A 27,980-nucleotide genomic window follows, 5' to 3' on the forward strand; every position below is an offset into this window, starting at 1 on the left:
AGCATTGCATCACATTACATGGCAATGCAATGCACAGTTGCTGAAGTTGAACCAAAATGAGCTTGTAATCTGGCTTCTGCAACTTTGAACATGAAAAATCCAATGAGGAGAAGAAAAGCAAAGCCAAAGAGTCCATCCCAAAATCCGACAAACAAGCAAAATGAACAAAAAACATTGAATTCAATTCTTTCTGATTTTAGAAACTGCATTAAAGAAGGGGTGCACCGGTCCTGGAGATACTGCAATACCAGGTCAATGCGTGGAGTGGACAGAGCAAGCTCTTTTTCCATCTCCCTGTTCTAAAAATCCATTTAATATATGGTCCCCAGATAGGGGACGTATCAGATATTAAACTGATAAGAACAGATACTACACTTGATCTTAGCCAAAAGGCCGAGAAGCGATAACCAGAATTGGTTTCAAACTACGGAGCCACCCAAGGATCCTGAAAAGTCCATTTGTGGAGATGAGCTCCTGGACTCCCGTTAAGAAGACATGTTGTCAACCTCTAGATCCCTTACATGCCTGCACTTTTCGGCTTGCTGCTGCTGCAATCCACGCGTTTTAGATCTGCATAACTCCACCTCTTTAAACACAGCACCTTCACCCCCTGCTGTTCCCACCCGCCTCAACACCGTTGGAAGGGAGGAGAACCAATTAAGGCGGGGGGTGGGGTGGAACGAGCAGCTGTCTACCCTTAGCAGGAGGGCTCCTGATTACATACCTCTCCTGCTGCTGCTGGCTGTCCAGCAGCAGACTGAAGGTGGCTGCTGCTGTGCACAGGTATATAAAGGCTCAGAGCCTATTATGACACGCGCAGCCAGCGTTCCATTGCCACATTCCATCTACTGCAGGCAGGATACCTGGCTGGCTGAATGTCGCTGAGAAGCTCACAGAGACCGCCATAAGCAACAGTTTAACAGAATGCCACAGACTAATCAACCAAACTTTTTGGGTTGGGTTCTCTTTTATAGTCTGCAGGCATTAAATGAAAGAAGTCAGTGTTCCAGCAGAGGGAGACAACGTTTCAGAAAAGGCATTGTAGCAAACCAAAAAAGAAATTTTAAGCGCAGCAGAGTAACCAGCGCACATACCTGTTAGCTCAGGTGAGTTTAAAAGGCTGCTGTTGATAACAAGGGCATTTGCTAAATAGATGGTGTGTGTGCAACAATATACTGAAAGGTCAATTATATTGTGCAGCTTATCTCACCACCTGTAGTTATTTAGGTGAAAGCTCCAAAATGCTTGCCTAATATGTCTGTTTATCCAAAAGGAAGTAAAAAGGGAGAGCTAGAAAGATAGCATTGCATCACATTACATGGCAATGCAATGCACAGTTGCTGAAGTTGAACCAAAATGAGCTTGTAATCTGGCTTCTGCAACTTTGAACATGAAAAATCCAATGAGGAGAAGAAAAGCAAAGCCAAAGAGTCCATCCCAAAATCCGACAAACAAGCAAAATGAACAAAAAACATTGAATTCAATTCTTTCTGATTTTAGAAACTGCATTAAAGAAGGGGTGCACCGGTCCTGGAGATACTGCAATACCAGGTCAATGCGTGGAGTGGACAGAGCAAGCTCTTTTTCCATCTCCCTGTTCTAAAAATCCATTTAATATATGGTCCCCAGATAGGGGACGTATCAGATATTAAACTGATAAGAACAGATACTACACTTGATCTTAGCCAAAAGGCCGAGAAGCGATAACCAGAATTGGTTTCAAACTACGGAGCCACCCAAGGATCCTGAAAAGTCCATTTGTGGAGATGAGCTCCTGGACTCCCGTTAAGAAGACATGTTGTCAACCTCTAGATCCCTTACATGCCTGCACTTTTCGGCTTGCTGCTGCTGCAATCCACGCGTTTTAGATCTGCATAACTCCACCTCTTTAAACACAGCACCTTCACCCCCTGCTGTTCCCACCCGCCTCAACACCGTTGGAAGGGAGGAGAACCAATTAAGGCGGGGGGTGGGGTGGAACGAGCAGCTGTCTACCCTTAGCAGGAGGGCTCCTGATTACATACCTCTCCTGCTGCTGCTGGCTGTCCAGCAGCAGACTGAAGGTGGCTGCTGCTGTGCACAGGTATATAAAGGCTCAGAGCCTATTATGACACGCGCAGCCAGCGTTCCATTGCCACATTCCATCTACTGCAGGCAGGATACCTGGCTGGCTGAATGTCGCTGAGAAGCTCACAGAGACCGCCATAAGCAACAGTTTAACAGAATGCCACAGACTAATCAACCAAACTTTTTGGGTTGGGTTCTCTTTTATAGTCTGCAGGCATTAAATGAAAGAAGTCAGTGTTCCAGCAGAGGGAGACAACGTTTCAGAAAAGGCATTGTAGCAAACCAAAAAAGAAATTTTAAGCGCAGCAGAGTAACCAGCGCACATACCTGTTAGCTCAGGTGAGTTTAAAAGGCTGCTGTTGATAACAAGGGCATTTGCTAAATAGATGGTGTGTGTGCAACAATATACTGAAAGGTCAATTATATTGTGCAGCTTATCTCACCACCTGTAGTTATTTAGGTGAAAGCTCCAAAATGCTTGCCTAATATGTCTGTTTATCCAAAAGGAAGTAAAAAGGGAGAGCTAGAAAGATAGCATTGCATCACATTACATGGCAATGCAATGCACAGTTGCTGAAGTTGAACCAAAATGAGCTTGTAATCTGGCTTCTGCAACTTTGAACATGAAAAATCCAATGAGGAGAAGAAAAGCAAAGCCAAAGAGTCCATCCCAAAATCCGACAAACAAGCAAAATGAACAAAAAACATTGAATTCAATTCTTTCTGATTTTAGAAACTGCATTAAAGAAGGGGTGCACCGGTCCTGGAGATACTGCAATACCAGGTCAATGCGTGGAGTGGACAGAGCAAGCTCTTTTTCCATCTCCCTGTTCTAAAAATCCATTTAATATATGGTCCCCAGATAGGGGACGTATCAGATATTAAACTGATAAGAACAGATACTACACTTGATCTTAGCCAAAAGGCCGAGAAGCGATAACCAGAATTGGTTTCAAACTACGGAGCCACCCAAGGATCCTGAAAAGTCCATTTGTGGAGATGAGCTCCTGGACTCCCGTTAAGAAGACATGTTGTCAACCTCTAGATCCCTTACATGCCTGCACTTTTCGGCTTGCTGCTGCTGCAATCCACGCGTTTTAGATCTGCATAACTCCACCTCTTTAAACACAGCACCTTCACCCCCTGCTGTTCCCACCCGCCTCAACACCGTTGGAAGGGAGGAGAACCAATTAAGGCGGGGGGTGGGGTGGAACGAGCAGCTGTCTACCCTTAGCAGGAGGGCTCCTGATTACATACCTCTCCTGCTGCTGCTGCTGCTGGCTGTCCAGCAGCAGACTGAAGGTGGCTGCTGCTGTGCACAGGTATATAAAGGCTCAGAGCCTATTATGACACGCGCAGCCAGCGTTCCATTGCCACATTCCATCTACTGCAGGCAGGATACCTGGCTGGCTGAATGTCGCTGAGAAGCTCACAGAGACCGCCATAAGCAACAGTTTAACAGAATGCCACAGACTAATCAACCAAACTTTTTGGGTTGGGTTCTCTTTTATAGTCTGCAGGCATTAAATGAAAGAAGTCAGTGTTCCAGCAGAGGGAGACAACGTTTCAGAAAAGGCATTGTAGCAAACCAAAAAAGAAATTTTAAGCGCAGCAGAGTAACCAGCGCACATACCTGTTAGCTCAGGTGAGTTTAAAAGGCTGCTGTTGATAACAAGGGCATTTGCTAAATAGATGGTGTGTGTGCAACAATATACTGAAAGGTCAATTATATTGTGCAGCTTATCTCACCACCTGTAGTTATTTAGGTGAAAGCTCCAAAATGCTTGCCTAATATGTCTGTTTATCCAAAAGGAAGTAAAAAGGGAGAGCTAGAAAGATAGCATTGCATCACATTACATGGCAATGCAATGCACAGTTGCTGAAGTTGAACCAAAATGAGCTTGTAATCTGGCTTCTGCAACTTTGAACATGAAAAATCCAATGAGGAGAAGAAAAGCAAAGCCAAAGAGTCCATCCCAAAATCCGACAAACAAGCAAAATGAACAAAAAACATTGAATTCAATTCTTTCTGATTTTAGAAACTGCATTAAAGAAGGGGTGCACCGGTCCTGGAGATACTGCAATACCAGGTCAATGCGTGGAGTGGACAGAGCAAGCTCTTTTTCCATCTCCCTGTTCTAAAAATCCATTTAATATATGGTCCCCAGATAGGGGACGTATCAGATATTAAACTGATAAGAACAGATACTACACTTGATCTTAGCCAAAAGGCCGAGAAGCGATAACCAGAATTGGTTTCAAACTACGGAGCCACCCAAGGATCCTGAAAAGTCCATTTGTGGAGATGAGCTCCTGGACTCCCGTTAAGAAGACATGTTGTCAACCTCTAGATCCCTTACATGCCTGCACTTTTCGGCTTGCTGCTGCTGCAATCCACGCGTTTTAGATCTGCATAACTCCACCTCTTTAAACACAGCACCTTCACCCCCTGCTGTTCCCACCCGCCTCAACACCGTTGGAAGGGAGGAGAACCAATTAAGGCGGGGGGTGGGGTGGAACGAGCAGCTGTCTACCCTTAGCAGGAGGGCTCCTGATTACATACCTCTCCTGCTGCTGCTGGCTGTCCAGCAGCAGACTGAAGGTGGCTGCTGCTGTGCACAGGTATATAAAGGCTCAGAGCCTATTATGACACGCGCAGCCAGCGTTCCATTGCCACATTCCATCTACTGCAGGCAGGATACCTGGCTGGCTGAATGTCGCTGAGAAGCTCACAGAGACCGCCATAAGCAACAGTTTAACAGAATGCCACAGACTAATCAACCAAACTTTTTGGGTTGGGTTCTCTTTTATAGTCTGCAGGCATTAAATGAAAGAAGTCAGTGTTCCAGCAGAGGGAGACAACGTTTCAGAAAAGGCATTGTAGCAAACCAAAAAAGAAATTTTAAGCGCAGCAGAGTAACCAGCGCACATACCTGTTAGCTCTGGTGAGTTTAAAAGGCTGCTGTTGATAACAAGGGCATTTGCTAAATAGATGGTGTGTGTGCAACAATATACTGAAAGGTCAATTATATTGTGCAGCTTATCTCACCACCTGTAGTTATTTAGGTGAAAGCTCCAAAATGCTTGCCTAATATGTCTGTTTATCCAAAAGGAAGTAAAAAGGGAGAGCTAGAAAGATAGCATTGCATCACATTACATGGCAATGCAATGCACAGTTGCTGAAGTTGAACCAAAATGAGCTTGTAATCTGGCTTCTGCAACTTTGAACATGAAAAATCCAATGAGGAGAAGAAAAGCAAAGCCAAAGAGTCCATCCCAAAATCCGACAAACAAGCAAAATGAACAAAAAACATTGAATTCAATTCTTTCTGATTTTAGAAACTGCATTAAAGAAGGGGTGCACCGGTCCTGGAGATACTGCAATACCAGGTCAATGCGTGGAGTGGACAGAGCAAGCTCTTTTTCCATCTCCCTGTTCTAAAAATCCATTTAATATATGGTCCCCAGATAGGGGACGTATCAGATATTAAACTGATAAGAACAGATACTACACTTGATCTTAGCCAAAAGGCCGAGAAGCGATAACCAGAATTGGTTTCAAACTACGGAGCCACCCAAGGATCCTGAAAAGTCCATTTGTGGAGATGAGCTCCTGGACTCCCGTTAAGAAGACATGTTGTCAACCTCTAGATCCCTTACATGCCTGCACTTTTCGGCTTGCTGCTGCTGCAATCCACGCGTTTTAGATCTGCATAACTCCACCTCTTTAAACACAGCACCTTCACCCCCTGCTGTTCCCACCCGCCTCAACACCGTTGGAAGGGAGGAGAACCAATTAAGGCGGGGGGTGGGGTGGAACGAGCAGCTGTCTACCCTTAGCAGGAGGGCTCCTGATTACATACCTCTCCTGCTGCTGCTGCTGCTGGCTGTCCAGCAGCAGACTGAAGGTGGCTGCTGCTGTGCACAGGTATATAAAGGCTCAGAGCCTATTATGACACGCGCAGCCAGCGTTCCATTGCCACATTCCATCTACTGCAGGCAGGATACCTGGCTGGCTGAATGTCGCTGAGAAGCTCACAGAGACCGCCATAAGCAACAGTTTAACAGAATGCCACAGACTAATCAACCAAACTTTTTGGGTTGGGTTCTCTTTTATAGTCTGCAGGCATTAAATGAAAGAAGTCAGTGTTCCAGCAGAGGGAGACAACGTTTCAGAAAAGGCATTGTAGCAAACCAAAAAAGAAATTTTAAGCGCAGCAGAGTAACCAGCGCACATACCTGTTAGCTCAGGTGAGTTTAAAAGGCTGCTGTTGATAACAAGGGCATTTGCTAAATAGATGGTGTGTGTGCAACAATATACTGAAAGGTCAATTATATTGTGCAGCTTATCTCACCACCTGTAGTTATTTAGGTGAAAGCTCCAAAATGCTTGCCTAATATGTCTGTTTATCCAAAAGGAAGTAAAAAGGGAGAGCTAGAAAGATAGCATTGCATCACATTACATGGCAATGCAATGCACAGTTGCTGAAGTTGAACCAAAATGAGCTTGTAATCTGGCTTCTGCAACTTTGAACATGAAAAATCCAATGAGGAGAAGAAAAGCAAAGCCAAAGAGTCCATCCCAAAATCCGACAAACAAGCAAAATGAACAAAAAACATTGAATTCAATTCTTTCTGATTTTAGAAACTGCATTAAAGAAGGGGTGCACCGGTCCTGGAGATACTGCAATACCAGGTCAATGCGTGGAGTGGACAGAGCAAGCTCTTTTTCCATCTCCCTGTTCTAAAAATCCATTTAATATATGGTCCCCAGATAGGGGACGTATCAGATATTAAACTGATAAGAACAGATACTACACTTGATCTTAGCCAAAAGGCCGAGAAGCGATAACCAGAATTGGTTTCAAACTACGGAGCCACCCAAGGATCCTGAAAAGTCCATTTGTGGAGATGAGCTCCTGGACTCCCGTTAAGAAGACATGTTGTCAACCTCTAGATCCCTTACATGCCTGCACTTTTCGGCTTGCTGCTGCTGCAATCCACGCGTTTTAGATCTGCATAACTCCACCTCTTTAAACACAGCACCTTCACCCCCTGCTGTTCCCACCCGCCTCAACACCGTTGGAAGGGAGGAGAACCAATTAAGGCGGGGGGTGGGGTGGAACGAGCAGCTGTCTACCCTTAGCAGGAGGGCTCCTGATTACATACCTCTCCTGCTGCTGCTGGCTGTCCAGCAGCAGACTGAAGGTGGCTGCTGCTGTGCACAGGTATATAAAGGCTCAGAGCCTATTATGACACGCGCAGCCAGCGTTCCATTGCCACATTCCATCTACTGCAGGCAGGATACCTGGCTGGCTGAATGTCGCTGAGAAGCTCACAGAGACCGCCATAAGCAACAGTTTAACAGAATGCCACAGACTAATCAACCAAACTTTTTGGGTTGGGTTCTCTTTTATAGTCTGCAGGCATTAAATGAAAGAAGTCAGTGTTCCAGCAGAGGGAGACAACGTTTCAGAAAAGGCATTGTAGCAAACCAAAAAAGAAATTTTAAGCGCAGCAGAGTAACCAGCGCACATACCTGTTAGCTCAGGTGAGTTTAAAAGGCTGCTGTTGATAACAAGGGCATTTGCTAAATAGATGGTGTGTGTGCAACAATATACTGAAAGGTCAATTATATTGTGCAGCTTATCTCACCACCTGTAGTTATTTAGGTGAAAGCTCCAAAATGCTTGCCTAATATGTCTGTTTATCCAAAAGGAAGTAAAAAGGGAGAGCTAGAAAGATAGCATTGCATCACATTACATGGCAATGCAATGCACAGTTGCTGAAGTTGAACCAAAATGAGCTTGTAATCTGGCTTCTGCAACTTTGAACATGAAAAATCCAATGAGGAGAAGAAAAGCAAAGCCAAAGAGTCCATCCCAAAATCCGACAAACAAGCAAAATGAACAAAAAACATTGAATTCAATTCTTTCTGATTTTAGAAACTGCATTAAAGAAGGGGTGCACCGGTCCTGGAGATACTGCAATACCAGGTCAATGCGTGGAGTGGACAGAGCAAGCTCTTTTTCCATCTCCCTGTTCTAAAAATCCATTTAATATATGGTCCCCAGATAGGGGACGTATCAGATATTAAACTGATAAGAACAGATACTACACTTGATCTTAGCCAAAAGGCCGAGAAGCGATAACCAGAATTGGTTTCAAACTACGGAGCCACCCAAGGATCCTGAAAAGTCCATTTGTGGAGATGAGCTCCTGGACTCCCGTTAAGAAGACATGTTGTCAACCTCTAGATCCCTTACATGCCTGCACTTTTCGGCTTGCTGCTGCTGCAATCCACGCGTTTTAGATCTGCATAACTCCACCTCTTTAAACACAGCACCTTCACCCCCTGCTGTTCCCACCCGCCTCAACACCGTTGGAAGGGAGGAGAACCAATTAAGGCGGGGGGTGGGGTGGAACGAGCAGCTGTCTACCCTTAGCAGGAGGGCTCCTGATTACATACCTCTCCTGCTGCTGCTGGCTGTCCAGCAGCAGACTGAAGGTGGCTGCTGCTGTGCACAGGTATATAAAGGCTCAGAGCCTATTATGACACGCGCAGCCAGCGTTCCATTGCCACATTCCATCTACTGCAGGCAGGATACCTGGCTGGCTGAATGTCGCTGAGAAGCTCACAGAGACCGCCATAAGCAACAGTTTAACAGAATGCCACAGACTAATCAACCAAACTTTTTGGGTTGGGTTCTCTTTTATAGTCTGCAGGCATTAAATGAAAGAAGTCAGTGTTCCAGCAGAGGGAGACAACGTTTCAGAAAAGGCATTGTAGCAAACCAAAAAAGAAATTTTAAGCGCAGCAGAGTAACCAGCGCACATACCTGTTAGCTCAGGTGAGTTTAAAAGGCTGCTGTTGATAACAAGGGCATTTGCTAAATAGATGGTGTGTGTGCAACAATATACTGAAAGGTCAATTATATTGTGCAGCTTATCTCACCACCTGTAGTTATTTAGGTGAAAGCTCCAAAATGCTTGCCTAATATGTCTGTTTATCCAAAAGGAAGTAAAAAGGGAGAGCTAGAAAGATAGCATTGCATCACATTACATGGCAATGCAATGCACAGTTGCTGAAGTTGAACCAAAATGAGCTTGTAATCTGGCTTCTGCAACTTTGAACATGAAAAATCCAATGAGGAGAAGAAAAGCAAAGCCAAAGAGTCCATCCCAAAATCCGACAAACAAGCAAAATGAACAAAAAACATTGAATTCAATTCTTTCTGATTTTAGAAACTGCATTAAAGAAGGGGTGCACCGGTCCTGGAGATACTGCAATACCAGGTCAATGCGTGGAGTGGACAGAGCAAGCTCTTTTTCCATCTCCCTGTTCTAAAAATCCATTTAATATATGGTCCCCAGATAGGGGACGTATCAGATATTAAACTGATAAGAACAGATACTACACTTGATCTTAGCCAAAAGGCCGAGAAGCGATAACCAGAATTGGTTTCAAACTACGGAGCCACCCAAGGATCCTGAAAAGTCCATTTGTGGAGATGAGCTCCTGGACTCCCGTTAAGAAGACATGTTGTCAACCTCTAGATCCCTTACATGCCTGCACTTTTCGGCTTGCTGCTGCTGCAATCCACGCGTTTTAGATCTGCATAACTCCACCTCTTTAAACACAGCACCTTCACCCCCTGCTGTTCCCACCCGCCTCAACACCGTTGGAAGGGAGGAGAACCAATTAAGGCGGGGGGTGGGGTGGAACGAGCAGCTGTCTACCCTTAGCAGGAGGGCTCCTGATTACATACCTCTCCTGCTGCTGCTGCTGCTGGCTGTCCAGCAGCAGACTGAAGGTGGCTGCTGCTGTGCACAGGTATATAAAGGCTCAGAGCCTATTATGACACGCGCAGCCAGCGTTCCATTGCCACATTCCATCTACTGCAGGCAGGATACCTGGCTGGCTGAATGTCGCTGAGAAGCTCACAGAGACCGCCATAAGCAACAGTTTAACAGAATGCCACAGACTAATCAACCAAACTTTTTGGGTTGGGTTCTCTTTTATAGTCTGCAGGCATTAAATGAAAGAAGTCAGTGTTCCAGCAGAGGGAGACAACGTTTCAGAAAAGGCATTGTAGCAAACCAAAAAAGAAATTTTAAGCGCAGCAGAGTAACCAGCGCACATACCTGTTAGCTCAGGTGAGTTTAAAAGGCTGCTGTTGATAACAAGGGCATTTGCTAAATAGATGGTGTGTGTGCAACAATATACTGAAAGGTCAATTATATTGTGCAGCTTATCTCACCACCTGTAGTTATTTAGGTGAAAGCTCCAAAATGCTTGCCTAATATGTCTGTTTATCCAAAAGGAAGTAAAAAGGGAGAGCTAGAAAGATAGCATTGCATCACATTACATGGCAATGCAATGCACAGTTGCTGAAGTTGAACCAAAATGAGCTTGTAATCTGGCTTCTGCAACTTTGAACATGAAAAATCCAATGAGGAGAAGAAAAGCAAAGCCAAAGAGTCCATCCCAAAATCCGACAAACAAGCAAAATGAACAAAAAACATTGAATTCAATTCTTTCTGATTTTAGAAACTGCATTAAAGAAGGGGTGCACCGGTCCTGGAGATACTGCAATACCAGGTCAATGCGTGGAGTGGACAGAGCAAGCTCTTTTTCCATCTCCCTGTTCTAAAAATCCATTTAATATATGGTCCCCAGATAGGGGACGTATCAGATATTAAACTGATAAGAACAGATACTACACTTGATCTTAGCCAAAAGGCCGAGAAGCGATAACCAGAATTGGTTTCAAACTACGGAGCCACCCAAGGATCCTGAAAAGTCCATTTGTGGAGATGAGCTCCTGGACTCCCGTTAAGAAGACATGTTGTCAACCTCTAGATCCCTTACATGCCTGCACTTTTCGGCTTGCTGCTGCTGCAATCCACGCGTTTTAGATCTGCATAACTCCACCTCTTTAAACACAGCACCTTCACCCCCTGCTGTTCCCACCCGCCTCAACACCGTTGGAAGGGAGGAGAACCAATTAAGGCGGGGGGTGGGGTGGAACGAGCAGCTGTCTACCCTTAGCAGGAGGGCTCCTGATTACATACCTCTCCTGCTGCTGCTGGCTGTCCAGCAGCAGACTGAAGGTGGCTGCTGCTGTGCACAGGTATATAAAGGCTCAGAGCCTATTATGACACGCGCAGCCAGCGTTCCATTGCCACATTCCATCTACTGCAGGCAGGATACCTGGCTGGCTGAATGTCGCTGAGAAGCTCACAGAGACCGCCATAAGCAACAGTTTAACAGAATGCCACAGACTAATCAACCAAACTTTTTGGGTTGGGTTCTCTTTTATAGTCTGCAGGCATTAAATGAAAGAAGTCAGTGTTCCAGCAGAGGGAGACAACGTTTCAGAAAAGGCATTGTAGCAAACCAAAAAAGAAATTTTAAGCGCAGCAGAGTAACCAGCGCACATACCTGTTAGCTCTGGTGAGTTTAAAAGGCTGCTGTTGATAACAAGGGCATTTGCTAAATAGATGGTGTGTGTGCAACAATATACTGAAAGGTCAATTATATTGTGCAGCTTATCTCACCACCTGTAGTTATTTAGGTGAAAGCTCCAAAATGCTTGCCTAATATGTCTGTTTATCCAAAAGGAAGTAAAAAGGGAGAGCTAGAAAGATAGCATTGCATCACATTACATGGCAATGCAATGCACAGTTGCTGAAGTTGAACCAAAATGAGCTTGTAATCTGGCTTCTGCAACTTTGAACATGAAAAATCCAATGAGGAGAAGAAAAGCAAAGCCAAAGAGTCCATCCCAAAATCCGACAAACAAGCAAAATGAACAAAAAACATTGAATTCAATTCTTTCTGATTTTAGAAACTGCATTAAAGAAGGGGTGCACCGGTCCTGGAGATACTGCAATACCAGGTCAATGCGTGGAGTGGACAGAGCAAGCTCTTTTTCCATCTCCCTGTTCTAAAAATCCATTTAATATATGGTCCCCAGATAGGGGACGTATCAGATATTAAACTGATAAGAACAGATACTACACTTGATCTTAGCCAAAAGGCCGAGAAGCGATAACCAGAATTGGTTTCAAACTACGGAGCCACCCAAGGATCCTGAAAAGTCCATTTGTGGAGATGAGCTCCTGGACTCCCGTTAAGAAGACATGTTGTCAACCTCTAGATCCCTTACATGCCTGCACTTTTCGGCTTGCTGCTGCTGCAATCCACGCGTTTTAGATCTGCATAACTCCACCTCTTTAAACACAGCACCTTCACCCCCTGCTGTTCCCACCCGCCTCAACACCGTTGGAAGGGAGGAGAACCAATTAAGGCGGGGGGTGGGGTGGAACGAGCAGCTGTCTACCCTTAGCAGGAGGGCTCCTGATTACATACCTCTCCTGCTGCTGCTGCTGCTGGCTGTCCAGCAGCAGACTGAAGGTGGCTGCTGCTGTGCACAGGTATATAAAGGCTCAGAGCCTATTATGACACGCGCAGCCAGCGTTCCATTGCCACATTCCATCTACTGCAGGCAGGATACCTGGCTGGCTGAATGTCGCTGAGAAGCTCACAGAGACCGCCATAAGCAACAGTTTAACAGAATGCCACAGACTAATCAACCAAACTTTTTGGGTTGGGTTCTCTTTTATAGTCTGCAGGCATTAAATGAAAGAAGTCAGTGTTCCAGCAGAGGGAGACAACGTTTCAGAAAAGGCATTGTAGCAAACCAAAAAAGAAATTTTAAGCGCAGCAGAGTAACCAGCGCACATACCTGTTAGCTCAGGTGAGTTTAAAAGGCTGCTGTTGATAACAAGGGCATTTGCTAAATAGATGGTGTGTGTGCAACAATATACTGAAAGGTCAATTATATTGTGCAGCTTATCTCACCACCTGTAGTTATTTAGGTGAAAGCTCCAAAATGCTTGCCTAATATGTCTGTTTATCCAAAAGGAAGTAAAAAGGGAGAGCTAGAAAGATAGCATTGCATCACATTACATGGCAATGCAATGCACAGTTGCTGAAGTTGAACCAAAATGAGCTTGTAATCTGGCTTCTGCAACTTTGAACATGAAAAATCCAATGAGGAGAAGAAAAGTAAAGCCAAAGAGTCCATCCCAAAATCCGACAAACAAGCAAAATGAACAAAAAACATTGAATTCAATTCTTTCTGATTTTAGAAACTGCATTAAAGAAGGGGTGCACCGGTCCTGGAGATACTGCAATACCAGGTCAATGCGTGGAGTGGACAGAGCAAGCTCTTTTTCCATCTCCCTGTTCTAAAAATCCATTTAATATATGGTCCCCAGATAGGGGACGTATCAGATATTAAACTGATAAGAACAGATACTACACTTGATCTTAGCCAAAAGGCCGAGAAGCGATAACCAGAATTGGTTTCAAACTACGGAGCCACCCAAGGATCCTGAAAAGTCCATTTGTGGAGATGAGCTCCTGGACTCCCGTTAAGAAGACATGTTGTCAACCTCTAGATCCCTTACATGCCTGCACTTTTCGGCTTGCTGCTGCTGCAATCCACGCGTTTTAGATCTGCATAACTCCACCTCTTTAAACACAGCACCTTCACCCCCTGCTGTTCCCACCCGCCTCAACACCGTTGGAAGGGAGGAGAACCAATTAAGGCGGGGGGTGGGGTGGAACGAGCAGCTGTCTACCCTTAGCAGGAGGGCTCCTGATTACATACCTCTCCTGCTGCTGCTGCTGCTGGCTGTCCAGCAGCAGACTGAAGGTGGCTGCTGCTGTGCACAGGTATATAAAGGCTCAGAGCCTATTATGACACGCGCAGCCAGCGTTCCATTGCCACATTCCATCTACTGCAGGCAGGATACCTGGCTGGCTGAATGTCGCTGAGAAGCTCACAGAGACCGCCATAAGCAACAGTTTAACAGAATGCCACAGACTAATCAACCAAACTTTTTGGGTTGGGTTCTCTTTTATAGTGTGCAGGCATTAAATGAAAGAAGTCAGTGTTCCAGCAGAGGGAGACAACGTTTCAGAAAAGGCATTGTAGCAAACCAAAAAAGAAATTTTAAGCGCAGCAGAGTAACCAGCGCACATACCTGTTAGCTCAGGTGAGTTTAAAAGGCTGCTGTTGATAACAAGGGCATTTGCTAAATAGATGGTGTGTGTGCAACAATATACTGAAAGGTCAATTATATTGTGCAGCTTATCTCACCACCTGTAGTTATTTAGGTGAAAGCTCCAAAATGCTTGCCTAATATGTCTGTTTATCCAAAAGGAAGTAAAAAGGGAGAGCTAGAAAGATAGCATTGCATCACATTACATGGCAATGCAATGCACAGTTGCTGAAGTTGAACCAAAATGAGCTTGTAATCTGGCTTCTGCAACTTTGAACATGAAAAATCCAATGAGGAGAAGAAAAGCAAAGCCAAAGAGTCCATCCCAAAATCCGACAAACAAGCAAAATGAACAAAAAACATTGAATTCAATTCTTTCTGATTTTAGAAACTGCATTAAAGAAGGGGTGCACCGGTCCTGGAGATACTGCAATACCAGGTCAATGCGTGGAGTGGACAGAGCAAGCTCTTTTTCCATCTCCCTGTTCTAAAAATCCATTTAATATATGGTCCCCAGATAGGGGACGTATCAGATATTAAACTGATAAGAACAGATACTACACTTGATCTTAGCCAAAAGGCCGAGAAGCGATAACCAGAATTGGTTTCAAACTACGGAGCCACCCAAGGATCCTGAAAAGTCCATTTGTGGAGATGAGCTCCTGGACTCCCGTTAAGAAGACATGTTGTCAACCTCTAGATCCCTTACATGCCTGCACTTTTCGGCTTGCTGCTGCTGCAATCCACGCGTTTTAGATCTGCATAACTCCACCTCTTTAAACACAGCACCTTCACCCCCTGCTGTTCCCACCCGCCTCAACACCGTTGGAAGGGAGGAGAACCAATTAAGGCGGGGGGTGGGGTGGAACGAGCAGCTGTCTACCCTTAGCAGGAGGGCTCCTGATTACATACCTCTCCTGCTGCTGCTGGCTGTCCAGCAGCAGACTGAAGGTGGCTGCTGCTGTGCACAGGTATATAAAGGCTCAGAGCCTATTATGACACGCGCAGCCAGCGTTCCATTGCCACATTCCATCTACTGCAGGCAGGATACCTGGCTGGCTGAATGTCGCTGAGAAGCTCACAGAGACCGCCATAAGCAACAGTTTAACAGAATGCCACAGACTAATCAACCAAACTTTTTGGGTTGGGTTCTCTTTTATAGTCTGCAGGCATTAAATGAAAGAAGTCAGTGTTCCAGCAGAGGGAGACAACGTTTCAGAAAAGGCATTGTAGCAAACCAAAAAAGAAATTTTAAGCGCAGCAGAGTAACCAGCGCACATACCTGTTAGCTCAGGTGAGTTTAAAAGGCTGCTGTTGATAACAAGGGCATTTGCTAAATAGATGGTGTGTGTGCAACAATATACTGAAAGGTCAATTATATTGTGCAGCTTATCTCACCACCTGTAGTTATTTAGGTGAAAGCTCCAAAATGCTTGCCTAATATGTCTGTTTATCCAAAAGGAAGTAAAAAGGGAGAGCTAGAAAGATAGCATTGCATCACATTACATGGCAATGCAATGCACAGTTGCTGAAGTTGAACCAAAATGAGCTTGTAATCTGGCTTCTGCAACTTTGAACATGAAAAATCCAATGAGGAGAAGAAAAGCAAAGCCAAAGAGTCCATCCCAAAATCCGACAAACAAGCAAAATGAACAAAAAACATTGAATTCAATTCTTTCTGATTTTAGAAACTGCATTAAAGAAGGGGTGCACCGGTCCTGGAGATACTGCAATACCAGGTCAATGCGTGGAGTGGACAGAGCAAGCTCTTTTTCCATCTCCCTGTTCTAAAAATCCATTTAATATATGGTCCCCAGATAGGGGACGTATCAGATATTAAACTGATAAGAACAGATACTACACTTGATCTTAGCCAAAAGGCCGAGAAGCGATAACCAGAATTGGTTTCAAACTACGGAGCCACCCAAGGATCCTGAAAAGTCCATTTGTGGAGATGAGCTCCTGGACTCCCGTTAAGAAGACATGTTGTCAACCTCTAGATCCCTTACATGCCTGCACTTTTCGGCTTGCTGCTGCTGCAATCCACGCGTTTTAGATCTGCATAACTCCACCTCTTTAAACACAGCACCTTCACCCCCTGCTGTTCCCACCCGCCTCAACACCGTTGGAAGGGAGGAGAACCAATTAAGGCGGGGGGTGGGGTGGAACGAGCAGCTGTCTACCCTTAGCAGGAGGGCTCCTGATTACATACCTCTCCTGCTGCTGCTGCTGCTGGCTGTCCAGCAGCAGACTGAAGGTGGCTGCTGCTGTGCACAGGTATATAAAGGCTCAGAGCCTATTATGACACGCGCAGCCAGCGTTCCATTGCCACATTCCATCTACTGCAGGCAGGATACCTGGCTGGCTGAATGTCGCTGAGAAGCTCACAGAGACCGCCATAAGCAACAGTTTAACAGAATGCCACAGACTAATCAACCAAACTTTTTGGGTTGGGTTCTCTTTTATAGTCTGCAGGCATTAAATGAAAGAAGTCAGTGTTCCAGCAGAGGGAGACAACGTTTCAGAAAAGGCATTGTAGCAAACCAAAAAAGAAATTTTAAGCGCAGCAGAGTAACCAGCGCACATACCTGTTAGCTCAGGTGAGTTTAAAAGGCTGCTGTTGATAACAAGGGCATTTGCTAAATAGATGGTGTGTGTGCAACAATATACTGAAAGGTCAATTATATTGTGCAGCTTATCTCACCACCTGTAGTTATTTAGGTGAAAGCTCCAAAATGCTTGCCTAATATGTCTGTTTATCCAAAAGGAAGTAAAAAGGGAGAGCTAGAAAGATAGCATTGCATCACATTACATGGCAATGCAATGCACAGTTGCTGAAGTTGAACCAAAATGAGCTTGTAATCTGGCTTCTGCAACTTTGAACATGAAAAATCCAATGAGGAGAAGAAAAGTAAAGCCAAAGAGTCCATCCCAAAATCCGACAAACAAGCAAAATGAACAAAAAACATTGAATTCAATTCTTTCTGATTTTAGAAACTGCATTAAAGAAGGGGTGCACCGGTCCTGGAGATACTGCAATACCAGGTCAATGCGTGGAGTGGACAGAGCAAGCTCTTTTTCCATCTCCCTGTTCTAAAAATCCATTTAATATATGGTCCCCAGATAGGGGACGTATCAGATATTAAACTGATAAGAACAGATACTACACTTGATCTTAGCCAAAAGGCCGAGAAGCGATAACCAGAATTGGTTTCAAACTACGGAGCCACCCAAGGATCCTGAAAAGTCCATTTGTGGAGATGAGCTCCTGGACTCCCGTTAAGAAGACATGTTGTCAACCTCTAGATCCCTTACATGCCTGCACTTTTCGGCTTGCTGCTGCTGCAATCCACGCGTTTTAGATCTGCATAACTCCACCTCTTTAAACACAGCACCTTCACCCCCTGCTGTTCCCACCCGCCTCAACACCGTTGGAAGGGAGGAGAACCAATTAAGGCGGGGGGTGGGGTGGAACGAGCAGCTGTCTACCCTTAGCAGGAGGGCTCCTGATTACATACCTCTCCTGCTGCTGCTGCTGCTGGCTGTCCAGCAGCAGACTGAAGGTGGCTGCTGCTGTGCACAGGTATATAAAGGCTCAGAGCCTATTATGACACGCGCAGCCAGCGTTCCATTGCCACATTCCATCTACTGCAGGCAGGATACCTGGCTGGCTGAATGTCGCTGAGAAGCTCACAGAGACCGCCATAAGCAACAGTTTAACAGAATGCCACAGACTAATCAACCAAACTTTTTGGGTTGGGTTCTCTTTTATAGTGTGCAGGCATTAAATGAAAGAAGTCAGTGTTCCAGCAGAGGGAGACAACGTTTCAGAAAAGGCATTGTAGCAAACCAAAAAAGAAATTTTAAGCGCAGCAGAGTAACCAGCGCACATACCTGTTAGCTCAGGTGAGTTTAAAAGGCTGCTGTTGATAACAAGGGCATTTGCTAAATAGATGGTGTGTGTGCAACAATATACTGAAAGGTCAATTATATTGTGCAGCTTATCTCACCACCTGTAGTTATTTAGGTGAAAGCTCCAAAATGCTTGCCTAATATGTCTGTTTATCCAAAAGGAAGTAAAAAGGGAGAGCTAGAAAGATAGCATTGCATCACATTACATGGCAATGCAATGCACAGTTGCTGAAGTTGAACCAAAATGAGCTTGTAATCTGGCTTCTGCAACTTTGAACATGAAAAATCCAATGAGGAGAAGAAAAGCAAAGCCAAAGAGTCCATCCCAAAATCCGACAAACAAGCAAAATGAACAAAAAACATTGAATTCAATTCTTTCTGATTTTAGAAACTGCATTAAAGAAGGGGTGCACCGGTCCTGGAGATACTGCAATACCAGGTCAATGCGTGGAGTGGACAGAGCAAGCTCTTTTTCCATCTCCCTGTTCTAAAAATCCATTTAATATATGGTCCCCAGATAGGGGACGTATCAGATATTAAACTGATAAGAACAGATACTACACTTGATCTTAGCCAAAAGGCCGAGAAGCGATAACCAGAATTGGTTTCAAACTACGGAGCCACCCAAGGATCCTGAAAAGTCCATTTGTGGAGATGAGCTCCTGGACTCCCGTTAAGAAGACATGTTGTCAACCTCTAGATCCCTTACATGCCTGCACTTTTCGGCTTGCTGCTGCTGCAATCCACGCGTTTTAGATCTGCATAACTCCACCTCTTTAAACACAGCACCTTCACCCCCTGCTGTTCCCACCCGCCTCAACACCGTTGGAAGGGAGGAGAACCAATTAAGGCGGGGGGTGGGGTGGAACGAGCAGCTGTCTACCCTTAGCAGGAGGGCTCCTGATTACATACCTCTCCTGCTGCTGCTGCTGCTGGCTGTCCAGCAGCAGACTGAAGGTGGCTGCTGCTGTGCACAGGTATATAAAGGCTCAGAGCCTATTATGACACGCGCAGCCAGCGTTCCATTGCCACATTCCATCTACTGCAGGCAGGATACCTGGCTGGCTGAATGTCGCTGAGAAGCTCACAGAGACCGCCATAAGCAACAGTTTAACAGAATGCCACAGACTAATCAACCAAACTTTTTGGGTTGGGTTCTCTTTTATAGTCTGCAGGCATTAAATGAAAGAAGTCAGTGTTCCAGCAGAGGGAGACAACGTTTCAGAAAAGGCATTGTAGCAAACCAAAAAAGAAATTTTAAGCGCAGCAGAGTAACCAGCGCACATACCTGTTAGCTCAGGTGAGTTTAAAAGGCTGCTGTTGATAACAAGGGCATTTGCTAAATAGATGGTGTGTGTGCAACAATATACTGAAAGGTCAATTATATTGTGCAGCTTATCTCACCACCTGTAGTTATTTAGGTGAAAGCTCCAAAATGCTTCCCTAATATGTCTGTTTATCCAAAAGGAAGTAAAAAGGGAGAGCTAGAAAGATAGCATGGCATCACATTACATGGCAATGCAATGCACAGTTGCTGAAGTTGAACCAAAATGAGCTTGTAATCTGGCTTCTGCAACTTTGAACATGAAAAATCCAATGAGGAGAAGAAAAGCAAAGCCAAAGAGTCCATCCCAAAATCCGACAAACAAGCAAAATGAACAAAAAACATTGAATCAATTCTTTCTGATTTTAGAAACTGCATTAAAGAAGGGGTGCACCGGTCCTGGAGATATGCAATACCAGGTCAATGCGTGGAGTGGACAGAGCAAGCTCTTTTTCCATCTCCCTGTTCTAAAAATCCATTTAATATATGGTCCCCAGATAGGGGACGTATCAGATATTAAACTGATAAGAACAGATACTACACTTGATCTTAGCCAAAAGGCCGAGAAGCGATAACCAGAATTGGTTTCAAACTACGGAGCCACCCAAGGATCCTGAAAAGTCCATTTGTGGAGATGAGCTCCTGGACTCCCGTTAAGAAGACATGTTGTCAACCTCTAGATCCCTTACATGCCTGCACTTTTCGGCTTGCTGCTGCTGCAATCCACGCGTTTTAGATCTGCATAACTCCACCTCTTTAAACACAGCACCTTCACCCCCTGCTGTTCCCACCCGCCTCAACACCGTTGGAAGGGAGGAGAACCAATTAAGGCGGGGGGTGGGGTGGAACGAGCAGCTGTCTACCCTTAGCAGGAGGGCTCCTGATTACATACCTCTCCTGCTGCTGCTGCTGCTGGCTGTCCAGCAGCAGACTGAAGGTGGCTGCTGCTGTGCTCAGGTATATAAAGGCTCAGAGCCTATTATGACACGCGCAGCCAGCGTTCCATTGCCACATTCCATCTACTGCAGGCAGGATACCTGGCTGGCTGAATGTCGCTGAGAAGCTCACAGAGACCGCCATAAGCAACAGTTTAACAGAATGCCACAGACTAATCAACCAAACTTTTTGGGTTGGGTTCTCTTTTATAGTCTGCAGGCATTAAATGAAAGAAGTCAGTGTTCCAGCAGAGGGAGACAACGTTTCAGAAGAGGCATTGTAGCAAACCAAAAAAGAAATTTTAAGCGCAGCAGAGTAACCAGCGCACATACCTGTTAGCTCAGGTGAGTTTAAAAGGCTGCTGTTGATAACAAGGGCATTTGCTAAATAGATGGTGTGTGTGCAACAATATACTGAAAGGTCAATTATATTGTGCAGCTTATCTCACCACCTGTAGTTATTTAGGTGAAAGCTCCAAAATGCTTGCCTAATATGTCTGTTTATCCAAAAGGAAGTAAAAAGGGAGAGCTAGAAAGATAGCATTGCATCACATTACATGGCAATGCAATGCACAGTTGCTGAAGTTGAACCAAAATGAGCTTGTAATCTGGCTTCTGCAACTTTGAACATGAAAAATCCAATGAGGAGAAGAAAAGCAAAGCCAAAGAGTCCATCCCAAAATCCGACAAACAAGCAAAATGAACAAAAAACATTGAATTCAATTCTTTCTGATTTTAGAAACTGCATTAAAGAAGGGGTGCAGCGGTCCTGGAGATACTGCAATACCAGGTCAATGCGTGGAGTGGACAGAGCAAGCTCTTTTTCCATCTCCCTGTTCTAAAAATCCATTTAATATATGGTCCCCAGATAGGGGACGTATCAGATATTAAACTGATAAGAACAGATACTACACTTGATCTTAGCCAAAAGGCCGAGAAGCGATAACCAGAATTGGTTTCAAACTACGGAGCCACCCAAGGATCCTGAAAAGTCCATTTGTGGAGATGAGCTCCTGGACTCCCGTTAAGAAGACATGTTGTCAACCTCTAGATCCCTTACATGCCTGCACTTTTCGGCTTGCTGCTGCTGCAATCCACGCGTTTTAGATCTGCATAACTCCACCTCTTTAAACACAGCACCTTCACCCCCTGCTGTTCCCACCCGCCTCAACACCGTTGGAAGGGAGGAGAACCAATTAAGGCGGGGGGTGGGGTGGAACGAGCAGCTGTCTACCCTTAGCAGGAGGGCTCCTGATTACATACCTCTCCTGCTGCTGCTGCTGGCTGTCCAGCAGCAGACTGAAGGTGGCTGCTGCTGTGCACAGGTATATAAAGGCTCAGAGCCTATTATGACACGCGCAGCCAGCGTTCCATTGCCACATTCCATCTACTGCAGGCAGGATACCTGGCTGGCTGAATGTCGCTGAGAAGCTCACAGAGACCGCCATAAGCAACAGTTTAACAGAATGCCACAGACTAATCAACCAAACTTTTTGGGTTGGGTTCTCTTTTATAGTCTGCAGGCATTAAATGAAAGAAGTCAGTGTTCCAGCAGAGGGAGACAACGTTTCAGAAAAGGCATTGTAGCAAACCAAAAAAGAAATTTTAAGCGCAGCAGAGTAACCAGCGCACATACCTGTTAGCTCAGGTGAGTTTAAAAGGCTGCTGTTGATAACAAGGGCATTTGCTAAATAGATGGTGTGTGTGCAACAATATACTGAAAGGTCAATTATATTGTGCAGCTTATCTCACCACCTGTAGTTATTTAGGTGAAAGCTCCAAAATGCTTCCCTAATATGTCTGTTTATCCAAAAGGAAGTAAAAAGGGAGAGCTAGAAAGATAGCATTGCATCACATTACATGGCAATGCAATGCACAGTTGCTGAAGTTGAACCAAAATGAGCTTGTAATCTGGCTTCTGCAACTTTGAACATGAAAAATCCAATGAGGAGAAGAAAAGCAAAGCCAAAGAGTCCATCCCAAAATCCGACAAACAAGCAAAATGAACAAAAAACATTGAATTCAATTCTTTCTGATTTTAGAAACTGCATTAAAGAAGGGGTGCACCGGTCCTGGAGATACTGCAATACCAGGTCAATGCGTGGTGTGGACAGAGCAAGCTCTTTTTCCATCTCCCTGTTCTAAAAATCCATTTAATATATGGTCCCCAGATAGGGGACGTATCAGATATTAAACTGATAAGAACAGATACTACACTTGATCTTAGCCAAAAGGCCGAGAAGCGATAACCAGAATTGGTTTCAAACTACGGAGCCACCCAAGGATCCTGAAAAGTCCATTTGTGGAGATGAGCTCCTGGACTCCCGTTAAGAAGACATGTTGTCAACCTCTAGATCCCTTACATGCCTGCACTTTTCGGCTTGCTGCTGCTGCAATCCACGCGTTTTAGATCTGCATAACTCCACCTCTTTAAACACAGCACCTTCACCCCCTGCTGTTCCCACCCGCCTCAACACCGTTGGAAGGGAGGAGAACCAATTAAGGCGGGGGGTGGGGTGGAACGAGCAGCTGTCTACCCTTAGCAGGAGGGCTCCTGATTACATACCTCTCCTGCTGCTGCTGCTGCTGGCTGTCCAGCAGCAGACTGAAGGTGGCTGCTGCTGTGCTCAGGTATATAAAGGCTCAGAGCCTATTATGACACGCGCAGCCAGCGTTCCATTGCCACATTCCATCTACTGCAGGCAGGATACCTGGCTGGCTGAATGTCGCTGAGAAGCTCACAGAGACCGCCATAAGCAACAGTTTAACAGAATGCCACAGACTAATCAACCAAACTTTTTGGGTTGGGTTCTCTTTTATAGTCTGCAGGCATTAAATGAAAGAAGTCAGTGTTCCAGCAGAGGGAGACAACGTTTCAGAAGAGGCATTGTAGCAAACCAAAAAAGAAATTTTAAGCGCAGCAGAGTAACCAGCGCACATACCTGTTAGCTCAGGTGAGTTTAAAAGGCTGCTGTTGATAACAAGGGCATTTGCTAAATAGATGGTGTGTGTGCAACAATATACTGAAAGGTCAATTATATTGTGCAGCTTATCTCACCACCTGTAGTTATTTAGGTGAAAGCTCCAAAATGCTTGCCTAATATGTCTGTTTATCCAAAAGGAAGTAAAAAGGGAGAGCTAGAAAGATAGCATTGCATCACATTACATGGCAATGCAATGCACAGTTGCTGAAGTTGAACCAAAATGAGCTTGTAATCTGGCTTCTGCAACTTTGAACATGAAAAATCCAATGAGGAGAAGAAAAGCAAAGCCAAAGAGTCCATCCCAAAATCCGACAAACAAGCAAAATGAACAAAAAACATTGAATTCAATTCTTTCTGATTTTAGAAACTGCATTAAAGAAGGGGTGCACCGGTCCTGGAGATACTGCAATACCAGGTCAATGCGTGGAGTGGACAGAGCAAGCTCTTTTTCCATCTCCCTGTTCTAAAAATCCATTTAATATATGGTCCCCAGATAGGGGACGTATCAGATATTAAACTGATAAGAACAGATACTACACTTGATCTTAGCCAAAAGGCCGAGAAGCGATAACCAGAATTGGTTTCAAACTACGGAGCCACCCAAGGATCCTGAAAAGTCCATTTGTGGAGATGAGCTCCTGGACTCCCGTTAAGAAGACATGTTGTCAACCTCTAGATCCCTTACATGCCTGCACTTTTCGGCTTGCTGCTGCTGCAATCCACGCGTTTTAGATCTGCATAACTCCACCTCTTTAAACACAGCACCTTCACCCCCTGCTGTTCCCACCCGCCTCAACACCGTTGGAAGGGAGGAGAACCAATTAAGGCGGGGGGTGGGGTGGAACGAGCAGCTGTCTACCCTTAGCAGGAGGGCTCCTGATTACATACCTCTCCTGCTGCTGCTGCTGGCTGTCCAGCAGCAGACTGAAGGTGGCTGCTGCTGTGCACAGGTATATAAAGGCTCAGAGCCTATTATGACACGCGCAGCCAGCGTTCCATTGCCACATTCCATCTACTGCAGGCAGGATACCTGGCTGGCTGAATGTCGCTGAGAAGCTCACAGAGACCGCCATAAGCAACAGTTTAACAGAATGCCACAGACTAATCAACCAAACTTTTTGGGTTGGGTTCTCTTTTATAGTCTGCAGGCATTAAATGAAAGAAGTCAGTGTTCCAGCAGAGGGAGACAACGTTTCAGAAAAGGCATTGTAGCAAACCAAAAAAGAAATTTTAAGCGCAGCAGAGTAACCAGCGCACATACCTGTTAGCTCAGGTGAGTTTAAAAGGCTGCTGTTGATAACAAGGGCATTTGCTAAATAGATGGTGTGTGTGCAACAATATACTGAAAGGTCAATTATATTGTGCAGCTTATCTCACCACCTGTAGTTATTTAGGTGAAAGCTCCAAAATGCTTGCCTAATATGTCTGTTTATCCAAAAGGAAGTAAAAAGGGAGAGCTAGAAAGATAGCATTGCATCACATTACATGGCAATGCAATGCACAGTTGCTGAAGTTGAACCAAAATGAGCTTGTAATCTGGCTTCTGCAACTTTGAACATGAAAAATCCAATGAGGAGAAGAAAAGCAAAGCCAAAGAGTCCATCCCAAAATCCGACAAACAAGCAAAATGAACAAAAAACATTGAATTCAATTCTTTCTGATTTTAGAAACTGCATTAAAGAAGGGGTGCACCGGTCCTGGAGATACTGCAATACCAGGTCAATGCGTGGAGTGGACAGAGCAAGCTCTTTTTCCATCTCCCTGTTCTAAAAATCCATTTAATATATGGTCCCCAGATAGGGGACGTATCAGATATTAAACTGATAAGAACAGATTTTTTTTTTTTTTTTTTTTGTTAAACCATTCAGTTTAGTTTTTTAGCAAACAGTATGAATTTCTCCAAAATTTGCTACTTAAAACTTCTCATCATCATGGTTCTATTTATTTAGCAGTAGTATAAGACGAAATATAATCACAAGGGAACATCCTTTACGTAACACAAATGCAGAAACTTCAAGGAATCACAAAGAAAAAAATCACTGGTATTTGATAAGGTAATGCCACTTTTTAAATTTCCAAATCCCTTCGGCATCTGTGCCACCACCGCCTCTGCTGTCCAACTTATATATCAGGTACAGTCTTGAAAGAATAAGTCTAACACATTCATTCACTGATAAAGATTTCCTCTTGAAAAGTCCAAGGTTCCTTGCATCCCACAAACTCTCCATCACACAAGCCATTATCAACCATAAAATTCTATCTTTAGACCGACTACACGCACCAATTCCAAACATCGCCACACGCCAATCCACAAAATTCACGCCTGCTAAACCCTTACACAATCCACCTACACACTTCCACACACTGTACGCGTACTCACAATCCCACATAACATGCCTCACAGTCTCACAACCACCACATCCCACTCTCGGACACACATCTGTTCTTATCAACTCTCTTTTCTTCTGCACTTCTCTCACAGGTAAAATATTATGTAAAGTCATCCACACCACATCCTTCTGTTTGTTTGACATCCCAAACGTATCTAACTTCTTCCATGCATCTGAAACCTCATTCCCTCTCAGCCCAACAATATTACACTCTACCTCATTTGCACTCATTCTTTTCACCACATTCTTGGTCATTCTAAAATCATTCATTCCCACACTCAACAAATCATGCTTTCTCACAAATTTCTCAATCACCTCATACCAAACAGGACACTTAAAGGCCACAGGCACACTCGCATCTCTCTTCCTCCAGCATAACCCATACAACATCCATCCAGCAGAATAATTAGCCATAAAAGCACCTTTATTGCCTTTACCCAGCAAAATAACCACAGTCTTAATATAATTAAGACCTAAAAAAACTTCAATATTGGGAAAGGCCAGCCCACCATGCTGACAAGCCTTAAAAAGGCTCTCCCGCTTCAACTTCTCCATCTTACTACACCACAGGAATGTGAATACCAACTTCTCTATTCTCTTAATTTTCCTGTAAGGAGAAGGAAAAACAGTCGCCACATAAAGCAGGATAGGGAGAATCACTGCTTTGATAATTAATACCTTACCACGCAGAGTCAATTCTCTCATTCGCCAAAAATTCAATTTACGTTCAACCCGCATACCACACTCTTCCCAACTTTCATTCCCTTTTAAGTCATCATTAAATAATACGCCCAAAATCTTGATTGCACCCACTTCACACTTTACACCATCCATACGAATACTACTATCTCCAAAACATTTAAAACTACATTTATTCCAATTTACCCTAAAACCAGACGCACCAACAAAAAAATCCAAAAGCAATTTAATTCTACTCAAAGAAGCCATACTTTCACTCACAACCACAACATCATCCATATAACCTAACACTTTCACATGCTTACCACCACTACCAGGCACCAACAAACCTCTCATCATTTTATCCCGTCTAATCAAACATAACAATGGTTCTATTACACATACAAATAAGACGGGGGACATAGGACACCCCTGCCTTACTCCTGACCTAATCTTCACTTTGTCACACAGCCACCCATTAACCAAGAATTCACTTGACACACAATCATACAATGATTTTACACAATTCACAAATTCTCTAGGAAACCCCATTCTTTCCAGTACTTTAAACAAAAACACATGCGAAACCCTGTCAAACGCCTTCTCAAAATCAATAGCTAAAGTCATACATTTCTGCTTTCTATCCTTGCAATCCCCAATCATATCTCTCAACAATAACAAGTTATCACTCATACTTCTTCCAGGCACTGCACATACTTGGTCCTCCTCCACAACACTACCAATCACTTCACGCATACGATTTGCCAGTAACTTACTGTAGACCTTATAATCCGAATTCAGCAGTGTTATTGGTCTCCAGTTTTCCAAACGTTTCCTCTCACCCTTTTTATACACAAGCACAACCACTCCTTCTTTCATTGATTCACACAACCTACCATTCACCCACATATACTTACATACCTCAGTCAAATCTGTTCCCAAAACTTCCCATGCTTTCACATACAACTCTACAGGTATACCATCTTTTCCAGGAGTCTTACTCTTTTTAGCACTCCACACCACATTCTTCACTTCATCCAGAACTACATCCTCACACAACAGATCACGCTCCTCAGAATCAAGTTTTTTCTCCACACCATTCAGAACATATGACACAAGCCCAGAGTCAATCCATTTCTCATCATACAACTTGCTATAAAACCTATTCACTTCTTTCAGCACATCCTCACCCATACAGTTGGTTCCACTTTCATTCACAACTTCATTCATATCAGTCTTCCTACCATTCATTTTTTTAAAAAAGAACCTCGTACACTTCTCATTTTTCTCCAGGTGCTCAATTTTAGTACGATATATAATTTCCTTTCCTTTCTCATCCAACACATGCTTCAATTCATTCTTAGCCTCAGTAAGTTGATCAGACATCTCCAAACCACTTGCAACACACTTTCTCAACCAGTCAATCCATCTATTAAGGTCATTAAACCTATTCCTATATCTGGCAGCTTTTCTATAGCCCCACTTTTTGAAGAAAGTTTTAAATTGCACTTTCACCCAGTCCCACCAGTCAAGAACACACACAAAATCCTTCTTACGCATTCTCCATCTTTCATACTTTACATTAAACTCATTCATCACCTCATCATCCTCTAAC

General features: G+C 44.3%; 19 non-coding genes and 1 pseudogene across 19 annotated transcripts; all 20 read right to left on the minus strand.

The window, feature by feature from the left end:
• Positions 1-214: 214 nt before the first annotated feature.
• Positions 215-405, minus strand: LOC141212958 (U2 spliceosomal RNA). The gene has a single exon (XR_012282539.1). It is a non-coding gene; the product is annotated as a U2 spliceosomal RNA (small nuclear RNA).
• Positions 406-1,514: 1,109 nt separating this feature from the next.
• On the minus strand, positions 1,515-1,705 carry LOC141212959 (U2 spliceosomal RNA). Its single transcript, XR_012282540.1, has one exon. It is a non-coding gene; the product is annotated as a U2 spliceosomal RNA (small nuclear RNA).
• Positions 1,706-2,814: 1,109 nt separating this feature from the next.
• On the minus strand, positions 2,815-3,005 carry LOC141212960 (U2 spliceosomal RNA). The gene has a single exon (XR_012282541.1). It is a non-coding gene; the product is annotated as a U2 spliceosomal RNA (small nuclear RNA).
• A 1,115-nt stretch (positions 3,006-4,120) lies between these two features.
• LOC141212961 (U2 spliceosomal RNA) lies at positions 4,121-4,311 on the minus strand. Its single transcript, XR_012282542.1, has one exon. It is a non-coding gene; the product is annotated as a U2 spliceosomal RNA (small nuclear RNA).
• A 1,109-nt stretch (positions 4,312-5,420) lies between these two features.
• On the minus strand, positions 5,421-5,611 carry LOC141212962 (U2 spliceosomal RNA). The gene has a single exon (XR_012282543.1). It is a non-coding gene; the product is annotated as a U2 spliceosomal RNA (small nuclear RNA).
• Positions 5,612-6,726: 1,115 nt separating this feature from the next.
• On the minus strand, positions 6,727-6,917 carry LOC141212963 (U2 spliceosomal RNA). The gene has a single exon (XR_012282544.1). It is a non-coding gene; the product is annotated as a U2 spliceosomal RNA (small nuclear RNA).
• A 1,109-nt stretch (positions 6,918-8,026) lies between these two features.
• Positions 8,027-8,217, minus strand: LOC141212964 (U2 spliceosomal RNA). The gene has a single exon (XR_012282545.1). It is a non-coding gene; the product is annotated as a U2 spliceosomal RNA (small nuclear RNA).
• Positions 8,218-9,326: 1,109 nt separating this feature from the next.
• Positions 9,327-9,517, minus strand: LOC141212965 (U2 spliceosomal RNA). The gene has a single exon (XR_012282546.1). It is a non-coding gene; the product is annotated as a U2 spliceosomal RNA (small nuclear RNA).
• Positions 9,518-10,632: 1,115 nt separating this feature from the next.
• Positions 10,633-10,823, minus strand: LOC141212967 (U2 spliceosomal RNA). Its single transcript, XR_012282548.1, has one exon. It is a non-coding gene; the product is annotated as a U2 spliceosomal RNA (small nuclear RNA).
• A 1,109-nt stretch (positions 10,824-11,932) lies between these two features.
• Positions 11,933-12,123, minus strand: LOC141212968 (U2 spliceosomal RNA). Its single transcript, XR_012282549.1, has one exon. It is a non-coding gene; the product is annotated as a U2 spliceosomal RNA (small nuclear RNA).
• A 1,115-nt stretch (positions 12,124-13,238) lies between these two features.
• Positions 13,239-13,429, minus strand: LOC141212969 (U2 spliceosomal RNA). The gene has a single exon (XR_012282550.1). It is a non-coding gene; the product is annotated as a U2 spliceosomal RNA (small nuclear RNA).
• A 1,115-nt stretch (positions 13,430-14,544) lies between these two features.
• Positions 14,545-14,735, minus strand: LOC141212970 (U2 spliceosomal RNA). The gene has a single exon (XR_012282551.1). It is a non-coding gene; the product is annotated as a U2 spliceosomal RNA (small nuclear RNA).
• Positions 14,736-15,844: 1,109 nt separating this feature from the next.
• On the minus strand, positions 15,845-16,035 carry LOC141212971 (U2 spliceosomal RNA). The gene has a single exon (XR_012282552.1). It is a non-coding gene; the product is annotated as a U2 spliceosomal RNA (small nuclear RNA).
• A 1,115-nt stretch (positions 16,036-17,150) lies between these two features.
• On the minus strand, positions 17,151-17,341 carry LOC141212972 (U2 spliceosomal RNA). The gene has a single exon (XR_012282553.1). It is a non-coding gene; the product is annotated as a U2 spliceosomal RNA (small nuclear RNA).
• Positions 17,342-18,456: 1,115 nt separating this feature from the next.
• LOC141212973 (U2 spliceosomal RNA) lies at positions 18,457-18,647 on the minus strand. Its single transcript, XR_012282554.1, has one exon. It is a non-coding gene; the product is annotated as a U2 spliceosomal RNA (small nuclear RNA).
• Positions 18,648-19,761: 1,114 nt separating this feature from the next.
• On the minus strand, positions 19,762-19,951 carry LOC141213118 (U2 spliceosomal RNA). The gene has a single exon (XR_012282695.1). It is a non-coding gene; the product is annotated as a U2 spliceosomal RNA (small nuclear RNA).
• A 1,115-nt stretch (positions 19,952-21,066) lies between these two features.
• LOC141213119 (U2 spliceosomal RNA) lies at positions 21,067-21,257 on the minus strand. Its single transcript, XR_012282696.1, has one exon. It is a non-coding gene; the product is annotated as a U2 spliceosomal RNA (small nuclear RNA).
• Positions 21,258-22,369: 1,112 nt separating this feature from the next.
• Positions 22,370-22,560, minus strand: LOC141213114 (U2 spliceosomal RNA). Its single transcript, XR_012282690.1, has one exon. It is a non-coding gene; the product is annotated as a U2 spliceosomal RNA (small nuclear RNA).
• Positions 22,561-23,675: 1,115 nt separating this feature from the next.
• Positions 23,676-23,866, minus strand: LOC141212974 (U2 spliceosomal RNA). The gene has a single exon (XR_012282555.1). It is a non-coding gene; the product is annotated as a U2 spliceosomal RNA (small nuclear RNA).
• A 1,112-nt stretch (positions 23,867-24,978) lies between these two features.
• Positions 24,979-25,188, minus strand: LOC141213175 (U2 spliceosomal RNA; annotated as a pseudogene).
• Between the last annotated feature and the right edge of the window lie 2,792 nt (positions 25,189-27,980).

The sequence above is a fragment of the Phyllobates terribilis genome, unplaced genomic scaffold, assembly GCF_046119375.1.
Source record: "Phyllobates terribilis strain yellow unplaced genomic scaffold, ASM4611937v1 Scaffold_187__1_contigs__length_3656778, whole genome shotgun sequence".
Taxonomy (NCBI): domain Eukaryota; kingdom Metazoa; phylum Chordata; class Amphibia; order Anura; family Dendrobatidae; genus Phyllobates; species Phyllobates terribilis.